The sequence below is a fragment of the Agelaius phoeniceus genome, chromosome 35, assembly GCF_051311805.1.
Source record: "Agelaius phoeniceus isolate bAgePho1 chromosome 35, bAgePho1.hap1, whole genome shotgun sequence".
NCBI classification, from domain to species: Eukaryota; Metazoa; Chordata; class Aves; order Passeriformes; family Icteridae; genus Agelaius; species Agelaius phoeniceus.
Window position 1 is genome coordinate 668272 of NC_135299.1, and position 16213 is coordinate 684484.

The following is a 16213-nucleotide window of genomic DNA, read 5'->3' on the forward strand; positions in this document are numbered from 1 at the left end:
ATGCCACAAAATTCACCCAAATCGTGATGGGGAGCAGCGGGAGAGCAAGGGGTTAACTCAGGGATAAGGGAGCGAAAATCCCACAGAATTCACCCAAATTGTGATGGGAACAGCGGGAGAGCAAGGAGTTAACTCAGGCCAGGGATAAGGGAGCGAAAATGCCACAGAATTCACCCAAATCGTGATGGGAAACAGCGGGAGAGCAAGGGGTTAACTCAGGGAGAAGGAAAGGGAAAATGCCACAAAATTCACCCAAATTGTGATGGAGAAGAGTGGGAGGAGGATTTGGGTTAACTCAGGCCAGGGATAAGGAAAGGGAAAATGCCACAAAATTCACCCAAATTGTGATGGGGATAATGAGTAGGTGAGGGGAGATCCTGGGCCAGGGATGAGGGAGCAAAAATCCCACAGAATTCACCCAAACCGTGATGGAAAACAGTGGGAGAGCAAGGGGTTAACTCAGGCCAGGGATAAGAAAGGGCAAATGCCATAAAATTCACCCAAATTGTGATGGAGAAGAGTGGGAGGAGGATTTGGGTCAAGGGGAGAGCACAGGGCAGGGATAAAGGAGCAGAAATTCCGTGAAATTCCCCCAAATTGGGACGGGGAAACAGCGGGAGAGCGAGGGGAGAGCTCAGAGTAGGGATCAGAGGGGAAAAAAATCCGTGAAATTCACCCCAAATTGCGATGGGGGAACAGTGGGAGAGCAAGGGGTTAACTCAGGGAGAAGGAAGGGAAAATTAAAATTCCATTAATTTCCCCCAAATTGTGATGGGGGAACAGTGGGAGCGGGGATTTGGGTCAGGGGAGTGCCCAGAGCAGGGAAAAGGGAGCAGAAATTCAATGAATTTGCCCCAAATTGTGACGGGGGAACAGTGGGAGGGGGGTTCGGGGTTCAGGGCCAGCCCAGGCCGGGGATAAAGAACCAAAAATGTCGAAAAATTCCCCAAATTGTGACGGAGAAGAGCGGGAAAGGGGATTTGGGTCAGGGGAGTGCCCAGAGCAGGGATAAGGGAGCAGAAATTCCATGAATTTCCCCCAAATTGTGACGGGGAACGGCGGGAAAGGGGATTTGGGTCAAGGGAGGGCCCAGAGCAAGGGTAAAAGAGGGAAAATCCCATAAAATTCCCCCAAATTGTGAGGAGGGCAGGATTTGGGTCAAGACCGGGGACAAAGGACTAAAAATCCCATAAAATTCCCCCAAATCGTGAGGGGGATCAGTGGGGGGGGGGGTTTGGGGTGAGGGCAGAGCCCAGGCCAAGGATCAGGAACCAAAATCCCCCCAAATTCCCCCCAAAATCTCAAGCGGGGCCGAGGGTCTGTCCCGGGCCGTGGAGAAGGGAGCAAATCCCGTGAAATCCCCCCAAATTTCGGGTTTGGGGTTATTTTGAGTGTATTTGGGATTGTTTGGGGTGGTTTGGGGTGATTTAGGATGGTTTGTGTGGGTTTGGGGTGGGTTTGGGGTGGATTTGTGAGGATTTGGGATCGTTTGGGGTGGTTTGGGGTGATTTGGGTTGGTTTTGGGACGATTTGGGGTGGTTTGTGTGGATTGAGGGTGGTTTTGGGACGATTTGGGGTGGTTTGTGCGGATTTAGGGTGGGTTTGGGGCGGTGTGGGATGAATTTGGGGCGGTTTGTGTGGATTGAGGGTGGGTTTGGGATGGATTTGGGGTGGTTTGTGTGGATTTAGGGTGGGTTTGGGATGGATTTGGGGTGGTTCAGGGCGTGCTGTGGATATTTCGGGCTGGTTTGGGTGGCTTGGGGTCATTTGGGACGGTTTAGGGTGGGTTTGGGGTCATTTGGGATGAATTTGGGGTCAATTTGGGATGGTTTTGGGGTGAATTTGGGGTGGTTTGGGGTGGTTTAGGGTGGGTTTGGGTGTCTTGGGGCCGTTTGGGTTTGGGGTGGATTTGGGATGGTTTGGGATGGTTTTGGGGTGGTTTTGGGATGGTTTAGAATGATTTAGGGTGAGTTTTGGATATTTGGGGTGGCTTTGGGACGGTTTGGGATGGTTTGGGGTTGGTTTGGGGTCATTTGGGATGAATTTGGGATGAATTTGGGGTTGGTTTGGGATGGTTTTGGGGTGGTTTAGGGTTGGTTTGGGTGTCTTGGGGCCGTTTGTTTGGGTTTGGGGTGAATTTGGGGTGGATTTGGGGTGGATTTGGGGTGAATTTGGGGTGGATTTGGGGTTGTTTGGGGCCGTTCGGGACGGGCTGTTTGGATTTTGGGTCGTTTGGGGTTATTTGGGATATTTTAGGGCGCTTTAGGGCACCTTAGGGTGGCCTTGGGGTATTTTGGGGTATTTTGGGGATGCTTTAGGGCACTTGAGGGCGGCTTTGGGAAGTTTGTGGCGTTTTGGGGCCTTTTCGCTGTTTTCGGGACGCTTCGGGTGCTTTTGCTGCACCTTTGTGTATTTTGGGGTATTTTGGGGCAATTTTGGGGTATTTTGGGTCATTCTGGGGCAATTTTGGCTCTTTTGGGCCCAAAAAAAAATCCCCCCCATTTCCTCCCCAACCCCACTGCCACCAAACCCCTCCCAAACCCCTCCCAAACCCCCCCAAAAATTCCGAATTTTCCGCGATTTCTGGGAATTCCAAACCCCCCCGGACTGAAATTTTTTGGGATTTTTTTTTTCCCTTTTTTTCCGGGTTTTTCCCCCTTTTCCGTCCCCCCCGGGGCCCTCGGGGTGAACAATTATCCCAGCCCAAAGCCCTTTCCCGGCCATATTTTAGCCGCTAACAATAAAAGTGACACATAAAGTTAACTGTTTATGTTTTATTTATTAGCCCTAAATGTGCCAGCGGTGGCGGAGGCTTTGGGGCTGCTTGTTCCAGCTTTTTATGGGGTTGTAAAACGCCATAAATCACTCGCGGGAGCTCTTTTGTGCTCGCCCGGCTCGCGTTTCTTCTTGTTGTTTTTTTTATTTTTTAAAATTAAAATTAAAACGGGATTTTATTTGGATTTTTTCCCCTTCAATTCGGGGATTTAAAGGGGAAAAAATCAAATTAAAACGGGATTTTATTCCGATTTTTTTCCCTCTTCAATTCGGGGATTTAAAGGAAAAAAAAATTAAAATAGGATTTTGTTCCGATTTTTTTCCTCCTTCAATTCGGGGATTTAAAGGAAAAAAAAAATTTAAAATAGGATTTTATTCCGATTTTTTCCCCCCCTCCAATTCGGGGATTTAAAGGGAAAAAATCAAATTAAAATAGGATTTTATTTGGATTTTTTCCCCCACCCTGTTTGGGGATTTAAAGGAGAAAAAATTAAATTAAATGGGATTTTATTCCGATTTTTTTTTCAGGGGATTTAAAGTGAAAAAACTAAAATTAAAACGGGATTTTACTTGGCTATTTTATTCCCGGTTCAGCGATTTAAAGGAAAAAAAAACCCATTAAAATTTAAATGGGATTTTATTGGGCTTTCCCCTCTTTTTTATTTCCCCTCATAAAACTAAAAAACGACTCAAATAAAAACCCAGGATTTTATTGGGGTTTCCCCTCTTTCATTCCCCGTCATCCCACGCCTCGCCCGCTGTTTATTTTTAATTTTTAATTTTTAATTATTATTAACGAGGTGGGACCAAAGCGGTGACGTCAGCGGGCCGGGATTAATTAGGGACGGCCGCAATTAAAAAAGGGCGATGGGAACTTCCCTGCCGCCTTTGGGGCTTTTTTCCCTGCGTTTGGGGCTTTTTTTCCTGATTTTTGGGATTTTTTCCCCTTGAATTTGCGATTTTTTTCCCCCCCGGATTTGGATTTATTTTCCCTTGATTTGGGTTTTTTTCCCCCTCCCGGATTTGGGGTTTTTTTCTCCCTAAATTTGGAATTTTCCCCCCTTGGATTTGGGGTTTCCCACCCCCAAATATTTGGGGTTATTTCCCATAAATTTGGGGGGTTTTTTTCCCCCTAAATTTGGAATTTTCCCCCCTTGGATTTGTGGTTTCCCACCCCCAAATATTTGGGGTTATTTCCCATAAATTTGGGGTTTTTTTCTCCCTAAATTTGGAATTTTCCCCCCTTGGATTTGGGGTTCCCCATCCCCAAATATTTGGGGTGATTTCCCATAAATTTGGGGTTTTTTTCTCCCTAAATTTGGAATTTCCCCCCTTGGATTTGGGGTTTCCCATCCCCAGATATTTGGGGTGATTTCCCATAAATTTGGGGTTTTTTTTTTCCCTAAATTTGGAATTTTCCCCCTCGGATTTGGGGTTTCCCACCCCCCCCCCCAAATATTTGGGGTGATTTCCCATAAATTTGGGGTTTTTTTCTCCCTAAATTTGGAATTTTCCCCCCTTGGATTTGGGGTTTCCCACCCCCCCATGTTTGGGGTGATTTCCCATAAATTTGGGGGGGTTTTTTCCCTAAATTTGGAATTTTCCCCCCTTGGATTTGCGGTTTCCCTTCCCCCCATATTTGAGGTGATTTCCCATAAATTTGGGGGTTTTTTTCCCTAAATTTAGGGATTTTCTCCCTAAAACTGGGGGGGATTTTCCTACTGGATTTGGGGTTTCTTTCCCCCTGAATTTGGGATTTTTTGGGGCTTTTTTGTTATTTTTTTCCCCCCCCCAGATCATCTCCAATTCCTGGCAGCTCCCGCTCCTCCTTAAAATCCCAAATCCCGGAACTCCAGGCACGGATTGGGGAAAATCCCGGAGATTTTGGGGCCAAGGGATGGGGGGAAAAAAACCCCAAAAATAAACCCGGAATTATAAAAATGAACAGAAGCCGCCGCACCCCCGAAAACCCGGATTTTCACCCCAATAAATCCCGCATCAGCCCCACGAATAAATAATCCCATAAACAAATATCCATGAACAAACACCCGTAAATAAACCCCCAACAATAAATAAATAAATATCCACAGGTTTCTCTCTCAAGGAGAAATTTGAATTTTTTTTTGTTTTTTGTTCTCTTCTCTGCACGGTTAAAAATTAATTAAATAATAATAATTAATTAATTAAAAAAAAAAAAAGGAATAAAACCCCAAACGAGCCCGGGAGGGACTCGAATAATTCAGAAACTCGAGGCGTGAAGGCACAAATGGGGATAAAATTGCTTTTTTTCGGGAGGGAAAATCCACTTTAAATCCCAAAATCCCACCCCAAAATCTCATTTTGGGGCTTCCTGCCCCCACCCTCGCGGGGAGCTCGGAGAATTCCATCAAAAAGAGAAAAAATCCCCGAGAAAATTCAATTTTTTCCCATTTTTTATCCCTTTTTGAATCCCATTTTTTTCCCCGCGAGTTTCCAGCTGGGGTGGTTGAGATTTTATTTATTTTATTTCTGTAATTTTCTCCTTCTCCTCCCCCCTCTTTTTTTCCCCATTTCCCTCCTCATTTTTCTTATTTTTCCCCCCTTTTTCTTAATTTCTTCCCCCTTTTCTTAATTTTCCCCCCCTTTTCTCCTCCCCATTCCCCCAGAGAGAAAAACCGACCCCAAATTCGCCCTTTTTGTCCCCAAATCCTCCCTCACGCCCCTCTCCCCATCCCCGGAGCGGGCTGAAAAAACAAAAACCCAAAAAATCAGCAAAAAATTCAAATTATCCCCAAAAAATGGGGAATTCCTTGGCCTGGGAGGGGAGGGGGGGTCGGGAGGGTTTTTTTGAGGACAAAAGCGATTTTTTGATTATTTTTTTAGATTTTTTTATTTATTTTTTTCCCCCCCTCCCAAGCCGCGGCTTTGTCTGGGCGGGTTCATTTCCATTCTGACCGCGCCGTAACCCGGGAGGAGGAAAAATAAATAAATAAATAAAATAAAAAAAAATCAACTTTCAACCCTGCAGGAGGCTCCGATTTCCCGGGAATTGCGGCCAAAAAAAGAAAATTCCCCGCTCAGGATGCGCCCCTGGGACCCCCTCGATTTCCAGCGGTTCTCCCCCAAAAAAAGCACAAAAATCGAGAATAAATTGAATTTTCCGGGTATTTTTTTTTAAACCCCTCGGGGTCTCCCCGCTGCAGGCGCTGAGGAGTCATTAATTCATTTATTTTGCCTTTTTTGCCGAGATTTTTGCCCCTTTTTTTTGGTCCTTTTTTCCCCGATTTTTGTGCTTTATTCCCATTTTTTGTCATTTTTTCCTCTTTTTTTGGTCCTTTTACCTTTTTTCCCTTTTTTTTGTCCCTTCGCCCCATTTTTTTTGTATTTTCCCCCCTTTTTTTGTCTTTTTTCCCCCAATTTTTGTCCCCTTCCTCCCGTTTTTTGTATTTCCCCCAATTTTTTGTATTTCCCCCCATTTTTTATCTTTTTCCCCTCAATTTTTGTCCCCTTCCCCCCCTTTTTTTGCCATTTCTCCCCCTTTTTATCCTTTTCCCCCCTTTTTTGTCCCTTCCCCCCTTTTTAATCAATCTTTCCCCTTTTTTGTCCTTTCCCCCCCTTTTTTTTAAATTTTTTTTCCCATTTTTGTCCTTTTTTTCCCCTTTTTCACCCTTTTCCCCCGCCCTGATGAAAGAGCCACGCCCTCATTAATTCCGAACCAAAAAATGCAAATTTTTAATTGATTTTTTTCCCCCCCTTCTGTCAGGGAAAACGAATCGCCCAAAATCCCAATTTTAACCCAACCTCGCCCTTCAAAACCTCCCAAAATCATCAATATTTGGCTTTTTTCTGCCTTTTGTTGGAGCGAAAAGAACAAATCAGGAAAAAAAATCTGAAAACCGACTAAAGAAACACTAAATTAACACTAAAAACCGCTGAAATCCCACCAAAAAAAATCCCTTAAACGCCACTAAAAAAACCTAAAAATCACTTAAAAAATCACTAAGAAACCCCTAAAAAAATCCACTAAAAATCACTGTAAAAATCACTAAAGCACCACTAAAGAAAACATTAAAAAATCACCTAAAAATGACAAAAAAAACCCGCTAGAAAACCACTAACAGTCACTAAATCACTACTCAAAACCCACTAAAAATCAGTAAAAAAAACCCACTAAAGAAAACACCAAAAAACGCCTAAAAATAACCAAATACACATTAAAAACCTGCTAAAAAAAAACCACTAAAAAACCACCAAAAACCCGCTAAAAATCACTTTTAAAAAATCCCTGAGACACCACTAAAAACCATTAAAAATCGCTTAAAAATAACCAAGACCACACTATAAAAACACCAAAAACTCACTAAAAAACCCACTAAAAAATCACTAAAATCCACTAAAAATCACTTTTAAAAATCCCTGAGGCACCACTAAAAACCATTAAAAAAAACCCCAAAACCACACTAAAAAACCACCAAAAAAATCACTAAAAATCACCAAAAAATCACTTTTAAAAAATCCCTGAGGCACCACTAAAAACCATTACAAATCCCCTAAAAAAATAACCAAAACCACACTAAAAAACCACCAAAAAATCACTAAAAATCACCAAAAAATCACTTTTAAAAAATCCCTGAGACACCACTAAAAACCATTAAAAAAACACCAAAACCACACTAAAAAACCACCAAAACCACACTAAAAACCACCAACAAAATCACTAAAAATCACCAAAAAATCACTTTTAAAAAATCCCTGAGGCACCACTAAAAACCATTGAAAATCTCCTAAAAAAATGACCAAAACCACACTAAAAAACCACCAAAAACTCATTAATAACCCACTAAAAAAATCACTAAAAACCATTAAAAAATCACTTTTAAAAAATCACTGAGGCACCACTAAAAACCATTAAAAAAACCCCAAAACCTCACTAAAAAACCACTAAAAACCCACTAAAAACCCACTAAAAAATCACTAAAAACCACCCAAAAAATCACTAAAAATCACCAAAAAATCACTTTTAAAAAATCACTGAGGCACCACTAAAAACCATTACAAATCCCCTAAAAAAATAACCAAAACCACATTAAAAAACCACCAAAAACCCACTAAAAACCCACTAAAAAACCACTAAAAAACCACCAAAAAATCACTTTTAAAAAATTCCCTGGGGCACCCCTCGAGCCCCATCCGAACGCGCCTCGTGCCGCCCCGAAAGGCGCTGAATCCACCCCAAAAAGCCGCATTAAAATCGGGATTTTTTTTTCCCCAGCGCGCTCCCCTCCGGCCCCGCGGGGGCTGCGGCGCCCCGGGCGCGGCCCCGGGAATTTCAATGCGGCAGCGCCGGCCTGACCCGGGCCCGACCCGGGCCTGACCCGCGCCTGCCCTGCCCTGCCCTGCCCGGGTCACGGAGCCCCCGAGCCGCCGAAGCCACACAAAAACCGCCCCCGAACTATCCCTGATTTTTCCTCATTTTTAAAATAATTTTTTTTTTTTTTTTAATATTTTTCTCTTTTTTTCGGATTTTTTTATGGTTTTTTTTTTTGTTTTTTTCAAGGTAAAAATGAGAATAAATGGATTTTTTTCAGCGCGGTTTTTTTGTGATTTTTTTTTAATTGTATTCGTGGAATGGGGGTTTTTTTGGCTTTTTTCAGCGCGGTTTTTTTGTTGGTTTTTTGTGATTTTTTTTTTTTAATTGTATTCGTGGAATGGGGTTTTTTGGCTTTTTTTCAAGGTAAAAATGAGAATAAATTGATTTTTCAGCGCGGCTTTTTGTTGGTTTTTTGTGATTTTTTTTTATTGTATTCGTGGAATGGGGGTTTTTTTGGCTTTTTTCAGCGCGGTTTTTTTGTTGTTTTTTTTGTGATTTTTTTTTATTGTATTCTTGAAATTTTTTTTTTTTTGGCTTTTTTCAAGGTAAAAATGAGAATAAATTGATTTTTCAGCGCGGTTTTTTGTTGGTATTTTTTTTTAAATTGTATTCGTGGAATGGTGGTGTTTTTTTGGCTTTTTTCAAGGTAAAAATGAGAATAAATTGATTTTTTTTTTCAGCGCCTTTTTCCTTTTTTTTTTTTTTTGTATTCGTGGAAAGGTCAAACTCGGGGCAGGGAGGGGCGCGGGGTTTTAATTATTGATTTTTTTTTTTCTTTTTTTTTTCCTTTTGGGTTTTTTTTTCTTTTCCTCCGCAGGATTCTTTCCCCCTCCCCCCTTTAACCCGGTCTTTTAAAAAAAATCGGATTTTTCCCCCTCTTTATTTTGGCTTTTTCTATTATTTTTTCTCTTTTTCTCCTTTTTTTTTTTTAAATCTCTTATTTCTTTATTTCTTCCATTTTTTTATTCCTTCCTTCTCTTATTTTCCCCCCATTTTTCCTTTTTTTTTTCCCTTTTTTTTATCTTTTTTTTTTCTTTTATTTCCCCTCTTCTCTTATTTTCCCCCTATTTTTCCTTATTTTTCCCTTTTTTTCCTTTATTTCCCCCCTTTTATTTCTGAGGAGAAAAAAATCTCTCTTTTAAACCAAACCAGTTTGGGGTTTCATTCATTGGGGTTTAATTTATTTATTGAAATTTTATTTATCGGGATCTTCTTCACTGGGGTTTTATTTATTATTGGGATTTCAATAATCGGGATTTTATTTATTGGGGTTTATTTATTGATTGGGGTTTTATTTATTGGGGTTTTTCGCGAGGTCGCTTTCTCCCCCTATAAATCCATTTTTTAACCTTTTAAACCCCATTTTTAAACTTTAAACCCCATTTTTAAAATCTTTTTTAAAAATTCCTTTTGGTTTTTGGGGTTTTATCGGGACGGGGATGATTTAAAATCCAATTTTTTCCCCAAATCCAGGGATTTCTCCTTGGATTCCCCACACGAAGCCGCCCCCGCCTGCCCCGGGGTTAAGCCGGAAAGAAAACATTTGCTTTATTTGGGGCAAAAAAAGCGAATTTTGGGCAAAGGAAACCCCGGGAGCCTTTGAAGGGATCCGGGAATATTTTAACCCTTGAAAGGCTGGGGAAAAATAAAAACCTCCTGGAATGAAATTTCAACCTCCGGGGGTGATTAATAATTAAAATTAATCATTCATAATTTAAATTAATCATTAATAAATAATCATTAGCATCATTTCCCTCCCACGCCGGTGTCAGGTCCAATCCTGGGCATAAAAATCCCAAATTTTGAAAGATTTGGGGGCGGGAAAAATTCTCTGTAGGGTCAACCCTAAAATCCTTGAAAACCCATTAAAAACCACAAAATCCCCTTAAAATCCCCTTAAAATCCCCCTTTAAAACCCCTTTTTAAAAAACCCCTAAAACCCTTGGAAAACCCCTTAAAAATCCTTGAAAACCCCTTAAAAACCCCTAAAAAATCCTCTTTAAAAATCCCTTTAAACCCCCGTAAAAAACCTTTGATCTCCCCAAAAAAACCCCTTAAAACCCCTTTAAAAACCTTTTAAAAAACTCTTTAAAACCCCCTTTAAAAAACCTCAACCCCCGCCCCAAAAATCTTAAAAAAAATTCTTAAAAATCCCTAAAACCCCCTCTAAAAATCCTTTAAAACCCCTTAAAAACCGCTTTAAAAAACCCTTTAAAAACCCTTAAAAATCCCCTTTAAATCCCCTTAAAACCCCTTAAAAATCCCCTTAAAAATCCCCTTAAAACCCCTTTAAATTCCCTTAAAATCCCCTTAAAATTCCCTTAAAATTCCCTTTTTTAATTTCCACGCCCCCAGGGGTTTTGGGTTCCTCCCCCCTCCATAATTAATCCTGGCCGCGATATTAATTAATTAACCGCCAATAATTATGGGGTTAATGACGCCTCGTTAGGGCGGGGAAAGCCAAGATTTAGGGCGAGGAGAGGCTTTTAATGTTAATTTACCTTTAATTTATATTTATATTTATTTACTCTTATTTTATATTTATTTTTTGTATTATTTTTATTTTTTCCCCCTGCTCCATTGAATCCCAAAGAGAATCCCATTGAAAAAAAAAATCCTTTTAATAAAAATCCCTTTTCCCACTGGGAAAAAAAAATAAAAGGAAAAAAATATATATTATTGTGGGGGTTTATGGGGGTTTTGGGGGTTTTATGGGGTTTTTTTTAGGTTTTATTGGGGATTTTATGGGGATTTTTGGGTTTTATGGTTTTTCGGGGGGGGGGGTCATGTTTTTTTTAATGTAAAAATCCATAAATATCTATATAAAAATCAACAAATATCCTTATTTATCAATATTTACCCGTGGAAAAATCCATATTTAGACATATTTGCCCATGGTTATCAATATTTAACCGTAGAAAAATCCATATTTGCCCATATTTACCCATATTTACCCATATTTACCCATATTTACCCATATTTGCCCGTACGAAAATCCATTAAAATCCACATTTATCCACACAAAATCCACATTTATCCACATTTATCCACATTTATCCACATTTATCCGTGTAAAATTCCAAAACCACAGAGGGACCCCCACCAAGCACCCCCAGAGCCCCCCCAGAACTCACAGAAACCCCAAAACCACCCAGAAACTCCCAAAAAAGTGACCCCAAAATCATCCAGGGACCCCAAAATCATCCAGGGACCCCAAAACCACACAAGGACCCCAAAATCCCTCAGAGACCCCCACAAAAACCACCCGGAGACCCCAAAAACCACTCAGAGACCCCAAAATTTCCACTCAGAGACCCCAAAACATCCAGAGCCCCCCCAGAACGCACGGAGACCCCAAAACCGTCCAGAAACCCCCAAAAAAGAGACCCCAAAACCACACAAGGACCCCAAAATCATCCAGGGACCCCAAAACCACACAAGGACCCCAAAATCCCCCAGAGACCCCCACAAAAACCACCCAGGGACCCCAAAAACCACTTAGAGACCCCAAAATCCCCACGCAGAGACCCCAAAACATCCAGAGCCCCCCCAGAACTCACGGAAACCCCAAAACCGCCCAGAAACCCCCAAAAAAGAGACCCCAAAATCACACAAGGACCCCAAAACCACCCAGGGACCCCCAAAATATCCAGAGACCCCAAAAACATCCAGGGACCCCAAAATCCCCCAGAGACCCCCACAAAAACCACCCAGAGACCCCAAAAATCACTGAGACCCCAAAATCCCCACCCAGAGACCCCAAAACTGCCCAGAAACCCCCAAAAAAGAGGCCCCAAAACCACCCAGGGACCCCAAAACCACAGAGTGACCCCAAAATCCCCAAATTCGGGGACCCCTCCCCGTCCCTTTATGGGGGTTGGTGACGTCATTGGGGGAGTTTGGGGGGAAAAGGGAATAAAATGGGGGAAAAACGGGAATAAAGGGGGAAAGGCGGAGAAAAGTGGGGGAAAAGGAATAAAATACGGAAAAAGGGAAAAAAGTGGGGAAAGCTGGGGGAGGAATGGAAATAAGAAAGATGGAAGTGGGGAAAATGGGGAAAAAGGGTGGGAAAAAAGGAAAAAAGGGTGGAAAAATTAGGGGGAAATTGGAAATAAAGGGGGAAAAGATGGAAGTGGGGGAATGGGAAAAAAAGGGGGAAAAAAGCTGGAAAAGTTGGGCGGAAATTGGAAGTTGAGGGGGAAAAGATGGAAGAAAAGTGGGGGGGAAATGGGGAAAAAGCTGTGAAAATGGGAAAAACGGCGAAAAAAAGGAAGAAAAATCAGGGGAAGAAGGGGAAAAAATGGGAAAAAAAGAGGAAAAAAGGGGGGAAAAAAGGCAAAACTCACGGGGCTGCCGCTGCTGCAGGAGCGCCTGAGCCCGGCCTAAGCCAGGCCCAGGCCAGGCCGGGTTGAATTGAATTGAGCTAAGCCAGGCCCAGGCCAGGCCCGGTTGAATTGAATTGAGCTAAGCCAGGCCCGGGCCAGGCCGGGTTTGGTTTATCTAAACCGGGCCTAATCCAGGCCGGGTTAAAGTGATCTAAACCAGGCCCAGACCAGGCCGGATTTAACTGATCTAAATCGGGCCTAACCCAGGCCGGGTTTCATTGATCCAAGCCGGGCCCAGGCCAGGCCGGGTTTCATTGATCCAAGCCGGGCCTGGCCAGGCCGGGTTTCATTGATCCAAGCCGGGCCTAACCCAGGCCGGGTTTCATTGATCTAAGCCCGGCCTAACCCAGGCCGGGTTTCATTGATCCAAGCCGGGCCTAACCCAGGCCGGGTTTCATTGATCCAAGCCGGGCCTAACCCAGGCCGGGTTTCATTGATCTAAGCCCGGCCTAAGCCAGGCCGGGTTTAATTTATCGCGACCCCGACCCCAGGGCCCCCCCGGCCCCACGTGCTCGCCCGGGGCCACTCAGGGCCCGCGGGGACCATAAAAAAACGGCACCAAAAAAGCCCAAAGTGCCCCAAAAACCCCGCGGGGGAGGCGCCGGCAGCGGCGACGCTTTGGGGTTTTAGGGGGGATAAAAAATTGGATTTGTTCTGATTTATTTCGGGGTTTTTTTGGAGGGTTTTAAAGGTGAAAATTGCGGTGTATTTTGGTTTTTTATTTTTTTTTTATTTTTTAGGGTTTTTTTGAGGGTTTTGAAGGCAAAAAACGCCGTTTATTTTGATTTTTTTTTTAATTTTGGGGGGTTTTTTTTAGGAGGGTTTTGAAAGCAAAAAATCGTGGTTTATTCCAATTTTTTTTTTTTAATTTTTTTTTTAGTTCTTTTTAAGGTTTTGAAGATCAAAATCATCATTTATCCTTATTTAAAAAAAAAAAAATTATATAGTGTTTTTTTTCTGAGGCTTTGAAGGCTGAAATCCAAAAGTTTATTTGGATTTTTTAAATTTTTTGAGGGTTTTTTTTTTGGAGGGCAATGAAGGTAAAAATCGCAATTTATTCAGATTTTTAATTTTTTTTTTATGTTTTTTTTTTGGGAGGGTTTTGAAGGCAAAAATCGCCCAGGATTTATAAAGAAATGAACGAAAAAAATGGGGAAAAACCCCGAAGTTTTGGGGCCGATTTTTAAAAAGTTTCTGCTGCAGCTGAGGTGAGTGCGCTCCTGATTTTCCTGATTTTTGGGGTGGGATTGAGGGAAAAAGGGAAAAAAAACCCAAAAATCCCTTTAAAAGGTCCAGAACTGCCCAGACCTCTGGGAAATTCCCAAAATTTGGGGTGAAAAGGCAAAATTTGGGGTTTGAAGGGGATTTTTGGGGGAAAAAAAGCCAAAATTGGGGGTTTAAAGGGGATTTTTGGGAGTGAGAATGTGAAATTTGGGATTTCGAGTGGATCTTTTGGGGAGAAAAGAGAATAAAAGAGGAATTTGGGGAGGAAAATGGGATAAAAGAGGATTTTGGGGGGAAATTGGATAAAAAGGGATTTTTAGGGGGGAAATGGGATTTTTTTGGGAGGAAAAAAAATGAGATAAAAGAGGATTTTTTGGGGGCGAAAATGGGATAAAAGGTGAACTTTTGGGGGGGAAATGCTGAATTTTTTGGGGAAATAATGGGATAAAAGAGGATTTTTTTTTTTTAAATGGGATAAAAGAGGATTTTTGGGTGAAAATGGGATAAAAGCAGCAGGAGGAGGAGGAGGAGGAGGAACTTTTGTCCCCTCCGGAAATTTCGCCTCATTTCCCCCCGTGGCTCAAAGGAAATCCCATAAAATTTTATGGGGTTTTTATTGGGGCCTTCGGTGGCGCCTGGGAAAAATAAAAGGGAGGAAACAAAAAAAAAAAAGGAAAATGGGAAAATCAATGGGAAAAGAATTTTTCACCATTTCCCCACCTTTTTTCACTCTTTTCCCACCACCTTTTACCATTTTTTCACCATTTCCCACCATTTTTTCACTCTTTTTCCACCATTTCCCCACCCATTTTTCTGAATTTTCCTGCAATTTTTCCGCTTTTTCTCCACTCCTTTTTCACCGTTTTTCCATCATTTTTCCCCCCAATTTTCCACCATTTTTCACCATTTCCCCACCTTTTTCCCCAAAATCCATTTTTTTTTATTACCAACCCCCAGAACACCTCAAAAAACTCCAGATTTCACCCAAACCTCCCAGAGGAACTTTTGGGGCAGTTCCTCGTTTATTCCACAGCACAAAAATCACAAAAAAATTTCCCGAGAAAGGGAGAAAAACCCGGAATTTTTTACCTAGCACAAAATTTCCATAAAAAACCCAACAAATTCGGGTTTTTGCTGCTTTTAATGGAGAATTTTCAGGTAAAACACACGGTGAAGAAATTCCCCAAAACCCCAAATTCCAGCGATTTTCTCCCCCCCCCGATCCCCCACCATTGGAGCGGCGAATATTAATTAATAATTAATTAAATTCATTCATTAATTTTCACTTTTTGGGGCTTCCAAACCCCAAGTTTCTCCTTTTTGGGGTGCAGGCGGCGATTGCAGAGCTGGGGATTGCCCAAAACTTTCATTTTTTCACTTTATTTCCCTTTTCCCCAACTTTTTCACCTTTTCTTCGACTTTTCCACCATTTTGCCAAGGAATATCGAGATTTTTTCCCACTGTTTTTCCTCCGTATTTTGGTTTTTGAGGAGTTTTCCTCCCCAACATTTTGGTTTTTTGAGGCATTTTTCCCCAATATTTGGGGTTTTGAGGCGATTTTCCCCCCAATATTTTGGGTTTATTTCCTGGGTTTTCCCCCCAGAATTTTGGGGTTTTTTTGCTGTTTTTCGCCCCAAACCACGCAGGGGGAGCCAGAGGCGGAAATTTCTGGAATTTTCCTGGAATATTTTCAGGATTTTTCTGGGATTTTTTCCCACCTTTTTTCAATCAGGGATTTCCTTTGAGCGAGGCGCGAAAATCGGAGTCAAAACCCGCGATAATGGCAAAAAATCATCATTAAAAATCACCAGAAATAATAAAAATAATTAACAACATAAAAATAATGAAATAACAATAGCTCAAAGTTTTTCTGAAACAGATAAAAATAATTACAGGTGGTAAAACTGATTGGAAATTATGAAGCTGGTAGAAAAACAGTGGGGAGATAATTGAGAAATAACATTAAAAAATAATTGAAAATCATTAGGAATCATACTAAAAATGTAAAAAAAATTAAATATAGAAAACATGTTAAAAATGTAAAAAAAAACTTGAAATGTTAAAGAATGTTTTAAAAAATTGAAAATAAAGTGAGAAAAATTCAAATTCGGGAGGTTTCAAGCGATTTCTATCGGTGTGTTTAAAGAAGGGTTATGAAAATAAAACGGGAATAATTAAGCGAAAAAATCCGGAGGTTTTAATGGATTTTTATTGGGTTTGTTAATAATGGTGGTTATAAAATAAAACGGGAACAGCAAAGGGAAAAATCGAGGTTTAAATTGATTTTTATTGGTTTTTTTTTTTTTAAAGGGGTTACAAAAATCAAACGCGAACAACGAAGGGAAAAGCAAAAATCCAAATTTAAACACCGGGAGGTTTAAATTCATTTTTATTGGTGTTTTCCCCCAAAATCGGTTACAAATTCGGTTTTAGGGCGAGGAGGAGCCCGGAATTCTCCATTCCCAAATTTCCCACCCCA